General features: G+C 39.6%; 1 pseudogene; it reads left to right on the forward strand.

The window, feature by feature from the left end:
* Positions 1–9,348: 9,348 nt before the first annotated feature.
* On the forward strand, positions 9,349–9,413 carry LOC141109113 (U4 spliceosomal RNA; annotated as a pseudogene).
* Positions 9,414–9,682: the final 269 nt, after the last annotated feature.

Consider the following 9,682-nt stretch of genomic DNA (forward strand, 5'->3'; position numbering starts at 1 on the left):
TTTCTTCAAAGAGACTCACCAACAGGCACAAAGATCTGGCATGGATGGCAATCCAAGGGGGGTTGCCACTCAGGACATTCATGCATGCCAGAAACCTGTGCAGATACAGGCACTGCCCCTTTTGCATCATCCAGGAGGAAACTGCTCTGCATGTTTTCTGGGAGTATCCCTTTGCACAGGACCTGTTGAGGGCCTTGGAACCTGAACTCAAAGACTTTGTACCACAGACTGCTATCACACACTTTGGTGTGTTGAACGGACTCTTCTGTGGAACTCATTCACAGGAGGACATTGACAGTGCCTGGCGGGTGCTGTGCTGCTTTAAGGACGCTTTATGGTGCGCCAGAAAGCGCCTCATCCACCAGCGGGAGAGGATGTCCATCGAGGACTGCCGCAGACTGGTTCAAAGTCTGCTCAGAGACTATCACTTGATGGACTTCAAGGAGGAAGAGGAGGTCTGAAGATTTCCCCACCCGTGTATCCTTTGGCAGTTCAAATAAAGCTTCGGGCCTGTGAACTCTTTACTCCCTCCCCTACCCCACCTTCTCCACCCCCCCATATCACACCCGTTGCCCATTTGAATGTTATTTGACTGTATGACCGGACTTTTTGTGAAATGGTTTTGAAGTACTGCTTTCAGGGTAATGCAGCGTCATGCATGATGTGATGTTTCGGGGTATTATTACTCTGCACAACACATTAGGCATCATACCGCAGGATGAATGTCATATATCTGCATGCTTGGCAATGTACTGTTATGTAGTGTATTTATGCGCTGCGTCGCAGTACTGAATGTACCCTGTTTAAGTATTTGTTTTTTGTATATTTTCTGGCAAAATAAAGTATACATTTTCAATCAAAAATTGTGCAACAGGAGCCATTGTGGCAATGTCAAAAACAGAAAAGTAGAGTTATTTGGGCTGCGGGTTCATAATAATATTTATGTGTTCAGCTCTGATTGCACTGACCATGAATTATTGTAGGCCGGAATTAATATTTTCTCTAGGAGTAACGGTTTTCCAAACAAAATAATTGAGGATCCTAAGATCGTGGGGTAGAGAATATAATGGTTTCACTCTAAAATCCCACTCTGTGCAGGAATATTCCTGCTCTGGTGAAAGAATTTAAGCACCATTGAGTGAGAGTGCTAGTCATTGGTGAAGGGTAACTACACCATTAACCCCTTTACATCCACACAAAAGCCACCACCACTTGATTTAATGGAAACACGTGCCATTCACAGCACCTGATTTTGTAGTTTTCACATAAAAAAAGATTTGTTGCACTTGCTGCCACACCTAGACAGGTATGTCACAGAGTTTACAATAGGTGCCTTTCTTCAAAGAGATAAGATGCTTTTTTTATTTTTGATTAAATGATCCTAAGATTCAGCTTACATTTCTTTTATTTTCTTTGAATAAAAGAACAGAAAAACAATGCAAGAAAATATTTACTAAAAAATGATGAAGAAGACAATGAGCAATGGTAAAATGAACTGAATTAAAAATGAAAAATACTTCACAAAGTTTACCTTGTCTTTAAATCTGACTCTGCTTGCCGCTGACTTGTGAGTTTAGGAGATATGCAGGTAGCACTTTGCTTTCAGGAGCTTGGCTATTAGTTCCCGCCCACTTTCCTGCTGGGCCAATCAGAGAAACATAATCTGCATATGACTCAATAAGATTACTCAGTAAGATTCTGGAACATTTGCTGGCCTATGACAATAAAATATACTGTGTTCTTAAATGAAACATAGATATTTTAATTGCTAGAGAGTATCTATTGATATTCTATATTAAAAACATATCTATAAAATACATTTTATTGGAATGTTGATTAAATGTCAATCTCCATATTTTGCAGGGGTTGAATGGAAATTAAGTCTTCTGCTCAATACTGCTAGAAAGTGTGTAATAGCTCTTTTACTATTTGTTTAAAAGGCTCTTGTGCCGCTTCTCGGCCTTTTGGCTATGATCTAGTGTAGTTTCGACTGCCTGGTCTAAGTTAAGAGGTTTACTGAAGACACCAACTGAGCTTGGCCTTGTCAACCTGCTCCTTAACTGGTCTGGTTCATGCTGCTTTTGGGCTCAGCGCTGTCTGAAGTTTAACGGAGGGCGATCTATAGCTTGGGATTTATCTCAAGACTATATTTGCATATCGGAGTTCGTTGGGATCGTTGGATTGGACGGAGGAAGCAACATCTCATTACTTATTCGTTTTCTTTGAAGAGGTTCATTACCTATTCGTTTTTCCGGACGGAAGCTCATTATTTATTCATTTTTGGAAATGGAGTTCCTAAGAAGAAGAGAGAAGAAAGGAGGTGATCACCGTGAGTCTGCCTCTTCAGAATTCTTCAGCATGAAGGATACTCTACGCTTTATGGTGGGAGCAGGATTTCGTGAAGAGAAGAATCTTCAGTTCCTGTATAACAAATTTTTTGGCCCAATGCTAGGTATTTCTTTGAAGGATTATTTTTGCGTACAAGATTTTTTTTCTCGAGGAACAGTGGATGTGACTCTGAACAGCACTGGAGCCTGCGAGAGGGCCTTTTCCCTATACATGGAGCGAATGGATGACCCAATCTTTCAAGGAATCCGAATTTTGCCTTTATTTCAACAGCAGGCAAAATTACTTACAGTACATATGTACAATCCTTTTATTTCCCAGAAAGAGGTGGAACAATATCTATATAGATATTGTGAAAAAGTCACCTTTAAAGGGGATGGGAAAAACTCCTTCGGGGTATGGAATGGCAAGAGGCGGTTCCTTGTCGCTTTCAGGAAAGATCAAGACGGAGGAGTGAGTAGACCGCCACCCATTATTTTTATTAATCGGAGTAGAGGATATCTTTTTTTTGCTGGCATGCCCCCATACTGTAAAAAGTGTGCGGAGTATGGCCATGATGATAATTTTTGCCAAAGATGTTGGAAGTGTGTAGGGCAATCTCATACAAAATTAGACTGCCCGAGAAGAAGAGAAGAGGAAGAAGAAGAGAAGAGGAAGAAAGATGCAGAAGATGGAGGAAAAGAAGAAGAAGAAGAAAGAGGAAACAATGAAAAAGTAGGAGGAGAGGCCCAAGTAACACCAGAGGAGGAACAACTCAAAGATCCCACGGATGTGACCCAGGTAGTGGAGGAAACCGGGAATAGTGGGATGGTAGAAGTACCAGAGGGGCCGTTGGAAGAAGGGAAAACAAGTGAAAAGGAGATGGAAGTGCAAGTAAACACCAAAGCACCAGAACCGGTGGAGGTAGTGGAAGAACCTGGAAACATGCAGGTAGACGCTATGTCCCTAAAAAGAGGTTCGAAAGAAAGACAAGAAGAAACAGAAGAAGAGGAAAATGAAGGGAAAAGAAAAGTTCGAGTCGTAGAGCCTATCATCGGGGATATCTCTTCAAGCGAACCGGAAGAAGAGAGTCTCAGGATTGAGGAGTATCCATCTGGACCAGAAGAGGGCGGTGGGGAAAGCCCTGCGATCACTCGACTATCAAAATGACGAAAATAGCATCCCTGAACGTGAGAAGTCTGAGGAGCCCAAGAAGAAGAGCGGCTCTGTACGACTTCTTAGAGATGCAGGGGTTTGACATTATTTTCTTACAAGAATGCAATTTGGAACAAAGAATATCTTATGATGAAATTAAAAAATTTTGGAAGGGGAATGCCGTCTTTTCTGGAGGAAATGCAAACAAATGTGTAGGAGTCGGTATCTTGACATCAAAAGAGTGGGAACTTACCGCAATCGAAGACCTTTGCCCCGGAAGACTCCTAATGGCAACCCTGAAGAAAGGAGAGCAAAAAATAAAAGTTTTTAATGTTTATGCTTCTAACTTAAAAGAAGAAAGAAAAGAATTATTCGAAATTTTACAACTCTTTTCTCTAGGAACGGACCCAATAATCATTGGTGGAGATTTTAACTGCTCACTGGACGACAATCAAAAGAAAGATAGTTCCGTTGCTAGCCTAAAAGATGTGATTTCTTCCATAAATCTTAAAGATGCATGGATGGCTTGTGGAGCAGATTTGAGTCATAAAATGACATGGAGCAGCAATAGAGCGGAGTCTAGAATCGATTATTTTTTTATGTCAGAATGCATCAAAATAAAGGAGTTTGAAACCAAGGATAACTGCTTCTCAGACCATAAACTAATTTTCTGTAAGGTGGAAATTGGAGGTGGGGTGGAGAAAAAATCTCCCTACTGGAAACTAAACACCTCATTATTAAAAGAAGGAAAAATAAGAGAGGAATTTGAAGATTTGTACAAGGAATGGAATAAGAGAAAGGCGAATTATGAAAACATTCTGATATGGTGGGATGAAGGAAAAGAGCTTTTTAAAGAATTTTTTATCAAGAAAAGCAAAGAAGAAGCAAAGGAGAAAAGAGAAGTATATCAAAAACTTACCGCTAATTTGCAAGTTCTCCATCTTTTTGCAAATGAAGGAATCGATATAGGAACTGAAATAGAAAAAACAAGGAGAGAAATTAAAAAAGTGTTGGAAGACAGAGGAAAGCAAATTATCTTCAATTCTAGAGTAAGAGACCTGGAGGAAAATGAAAAATGTTCAAAATTCTTTTTCAAAAAAATCATTGGTAATAAACATGAAATTAAAAAAATCGAAGGAGAAACCACAATAAGGAAAAAATTGGGAAAAGTAGAAGATTTTTATAAAGAGCTGTTTTGCACAAAAAAAATAGATGACTTTTTATCGGAATTTTTTATTAAAGGTCTGGATAATGCTTTAAATATATTAGATCAAGAATTGTTGGCAAAAGATTTTAACCCTGAAGAAGTATTGACCGTTATTAATAGTTTCTCCAATTTTAAAACCCCTGGCAAGGATGGATTTCCTGTAGAATTTTATCAATTTTTTTGGGGAATTCTTAAAAATGATTTTATGGAAGTTATTGATGAAGTATCCAAAAATTTTAAATTGCCAGACTCCTGGAATGAAGGTGTGATAGTCCTCATCTATAAAAAAGGAGATAAAGAACTAATCAAGAATTGGAGACCGATTACATTACTAAATACGGACTACAAGATATATGCGAAATTGATTGCCAACAGAATGAAAAAACACGTGGAATCAATAATCTTGGAGGATCAGACATGTGCGGTGCCAGGTAGGACCATTTCTGACTCTTTAATATTAATACATGATATAATATGGGATGTGAAAGATCGTGGTCAGAGCTTGGCTCTGGCATCCCTAGACTTTGAAAAAGCCTACGATAGAGTGGCCCATGAGTTTTTATTCCGTGTTTTAAAGAAGATGAGTTTTCCAGACAAGCTTTTAAAACAGATCAAAAGTCTTTATAACAATGCTTTTAGTGTGGTTTCGATCAATGGTTTCTTATCAGGAAAAATTAATTTATTAAGTGGAGTGAAACAAGGGTGCCCACTATCTCCAATACTCTTCATTTGTGCAATAGAACCTTTATTGAATGCAATTAGAAAAGATAAAGTAGTGGAAGGATTTTTTATACCTGGAAGTAATGGATATCACGTTAAAACAGTCGCCTATATGGATGATGTAACCCTTGTGGTAAAAAATTCCAAAAGTCTTAAAAGAGCCCTCAGGATTGTGGAATGGTTCTGTGGAGGCTCGGGATTCAAAATTAATTTGGAAAAATCGGGAGTTCTTACTTTTGGGAATTTTTATATTGAAAAGGACATCAAGATACCCAGGGTAACAGAGTCAAAAATTTTAGGAGTTTACTTTCTGCAGACTGGAGGCAACATCAAAAACTGGGAAGCACTCCTGGAAAGAGTTAAGAAAAAATTAGACTTTTGGAGACTAAGAACTTTAACGATGGAAGGGAAGATTCTGATCTTAAAACAAGTTATTCTTCCAATTATTCTATATTTAGCAATGGTTTTTTTCCCACCAGTTCTTATGTTGAAAAGGCTGATTAAAAGTTGTTTTAATTTTTTTTGGGGCGTTAAAATGGAAAGATTGAAACGAGAAGAAATATATAAACCCAAAAGCAAAGGAGGAAAAGGTTTTCCTGATATAAGAAAATTTTTGTGCACTAAATATTTTTCGTACATTTTTTACAAGTTATTAAGCCAAGAAGGACGACTAAATACCTTTCTTAAATATCAACTGGGATTCTTTATGAACCGATACAAATGGACGGAATTGGATCAGACAAAACCGGTAAGATGGACTCCTCCTGAAAACTATATTATTTTAGAAAGAATTTTTAAAGATTTTAATCTGGTGGATGTTGATATGAATGTTTTAAAAGATTATAAGAAATTAAAAAAACTCCTGGAAGAGAGATGTATAATGAGCCCAATCAAGAATTTTTCATACAAAACAACTAAAGAAATTTGGGATAGGGTGGCTTGTGGACTCCTATCCAATGAACAGAAAGACTTAGCCTGGAGCATCGTAAGAGAAATCCTGCCAACTAAGAACTTTCAATATTGTAGAGGATTGATTAGGAATGCACAATGTGTAAAGCTGGGCTGCTATGCTGATGAAACCCCACTTCATGTTTTTTGGAATTGTGCATATGCACAGGAAGTTTGGAAAAAAGCTGGACGTCTGATTCAAGAGCTAAGTTCGATTAAAAATTTTAAGTATGAAATGGTGCTTTATGGAGTGGGAATTCCGAAAGAAGACTTCAAAAGAATTTGGCTACTAATAAGCTCAATAAAAATGGCACTTTGGAAAGTAAGGAATATTAACTTATTTAGAAGAGAAATTATTGTAGAGGAGGCTTGTGTCAGATTAGGTTTGAGCTTCTTGTATACCTATTATTTGAGAGATATTAAATGCTTTGGTAGAGAAAAATCAGAAATATTTTGGAAATTTAACCTTTGGAATAGAATGATTAAATAGAATTTAAATACAAAAAAATAATAATAATAACAATAATAATAAAAAATAATTAGACTTACCACAAATGATGTATTGATGGAAAATAGACGGAGTTCCCCTTATCTGTCGAAAATACCTAAGACAAAAGATATAAGATTGGGTTATTTTTCCAGAACTGATGTGGTAAAAAAAAAAAAAAATCTGTTCTTATCAGTTGCCAGAGGAGGCGATGTTGGCCCGACCAATAGTGGGAAGGGCGCATGCAAATCCGATGGTGTAATTGGACCTGGACAGACGGTTGAGGGAAAGTCATCACCTGTTGCCCATGGGGGCTTCAGTGGGCCTACCCAACCAGTCTAGAAAGGACCTCCTGGTGAGGATGGGTGCTGCACATGGGTCTGGCCGGAGGGTCGGGTCCCTGGCCTTCTGGCCTGGATTGTGGTAGCTCTAGCTACGGACAGTTTTTTGGGAGAGAACGCTTACTACCCCTTTGAGGGGGGGGGAGTGGCTAGTATCTCCCGAATGTAATTAGGTAGGAGTGATGGGAGCGACGGTGGAGCCTGATGGTAAAGGGCTCTCACCAAGCTTCTGGATCTCCACACCTTTCTGCCTGTGGTGGGGGCTGCTGTGGTCTGGGCTGTGGGCTGGGGTTGAACTTGAAAGCCTATGGAGTAGTGCCCCTGGAGTGGCAGGCCAGGGGTGCCATAGAATCACTGTGTGTGGCAGACACTTTGATTTTGGGCACCAAGGTCACTGCACCATAACACGCTTTTTAAGCACCTGCCTCTTGGGCTGGGCCTTTTGGCTAGGACCAGAGGAATTTTTTATTCCTGGCCGGAGGGCCTGGTCATTGTTTTACACAATGGCCACTTCTTTCACTCTCCTCTTCACTATCCCTTTCCCCACTTTTTATTTATTTTGAAAACCTATGTTTTGTCACGTCTTGTCTTTCACGTTTTTGCACGTTTGATTAGTAAGGATGCGGGTCCTCGGGCCAGCCCTGAACGTCTTGGGTGGGGGTGGACATGGCCTTCTGGCTTAGTTCGCCCTCTCTCATGGGGTCTCCCTTCGGGGGAGCCCCACCTAGTACTTGGGTGGGTCCTGTCTCGGCAGGCCCTCCAGAGAACGGGGTCTGTCTGGTTTCGGCCGGACAGACCATTGTAAGTACCTTTGTCCCCGCAGGAGCCTAACGCCCCGGGGGATCAGGGAATTGGCACGTCTTGTGTACCCGTGGCACTTTTTTGTGAGCACTCTTTATGTGTGTGCACATTTTTTATGCACCGGGTGAAGTTTTTGGGGTGTGTTTTGCACGCCATAGGCTTTCAAAAAAAAAAAAAAAAAAAAGGAGCCATTGTGGCAATGTCAAAAATGGAAAAGTAGAGTTATTTGGACTACAGGTTCATAATAATATTTATGTATTCAGCTCTGTTTGCACTGACCATGAATTATTGTAGGCCGGGATTAATATTTTCTCTAGGAATAACGGTTTTCCAAACAAAATAATTGAGGATCCTAAGATCGTGGGGTAGAGAATATAACGGTTTCACTCTAAAATCCCACTCTGTGCAGGAATATTCCTGCTCTGGTGAAAGAATTTAAGCACCATTGAGTGAGAGTGATAGTCATTGGTGAAGGGTAACTACACCATTAACCCCTTTACATCCACACAAAAGTCACCGCCACTTGATTTAATGGAAACACGTGCCATTCACAGCACCTGATTTTGTAGTTTTCACATAAAAAAAGATTTGTTGCACTTGCTGCCACACCTAGACAGGTATGTCACAGAGTTTACAATAGGTGTCTTTCTTCAAAGAGATAAGATGCTTTTTTTATTTTGGATTAAATCATTCTAAGATTCAGCTTACAATTTTTTTTTATTTTGTTTGAATAAAAGAACAGAAAAACAACGCAAGAAAATATTTACTAAAAAATGATGAAGAAGACAATAAGCAATGGTAAAATGAACTGAATTAAAAATGAAAAATACTTCACAAAGTTTGCCTTGTCTTTAAATCTGACTCTGTTTGCCGCTGACTTGTGAGTTTAGGAGATATGCAGGTAGCACTTTGCTTTCAGGAGCTTGGCTATTAGTTCCCGCCCACTTTCCTGCTGGGCCAATCAGAGAAACATAATCTGCATATGACTCATAAGATTACTCAGTAAGATTCTGGAACATTTGCTGGCCTATGACAATAAAATATACTGTGTTTTTAAATGAAACATAGATATTTTAATTGCTAGAGAGTATCTATTGATATTCTATATTAAAAACATATCTATAAAATACATTTTATTGGAATGTTGATTACATGTCAATCTCCATATTTTGCAGGGGTTGAATGGAAATTAAGTCTTCTGCTCAATACTGCTAGAAAGTGTGTAATAGCTCTTTTACTATTTGTTTAAAAGGCTCTTGTGCAACAGGAGCCATTGTGCCAATGTCAAAAACAGAAAAGTAGAATTCACAAGCAGCAGGGGGGAGGAACTGACCAGGATGGACGTGCAGTGAGTTCGCTCCACTAGCTTTGCGCAGTGGCAGTATCATAGCCAATGAGGTTCAACTGAGGCGTGATTATTGCTAATTGCTTCTCGGCCTTTTGGCTAAGATCAAGTGTAGTATCGACTTTAGCCCTTAGGGGTGTCTCTGCTTCACAGCTAGGACGTTGAGAACCACTTGTATCTATCCAAGCTAATTGGTCCTTGTGGGGTACCCACTGCTCGGCCTGGTAGGATCGTTGATTAAATTCAGCTTCACCTACTTGCTGCTATTGGGTTAGACGAGGCTTAGCCCCCACAGGGAACGAGATTGCGGTCTTCCCTCCTCCCCCACTCCGCATTACTACCTCCGGGCAGTA

This window comes from Aquarana catesbeiana, linkage group LG09, assembly GCF_042186555.1.
Source record: "Aquarana catesbeiana isolate 2022-GZ linkage group LG09, ASM4218655v1, whole genome shotgun sequence".
Lineage (NCBI taxonomy): Eukaryota > Metazoa > Chordata > Amphibia > Anura > Ranidae > Aquarana > Aquarana catesbeiana.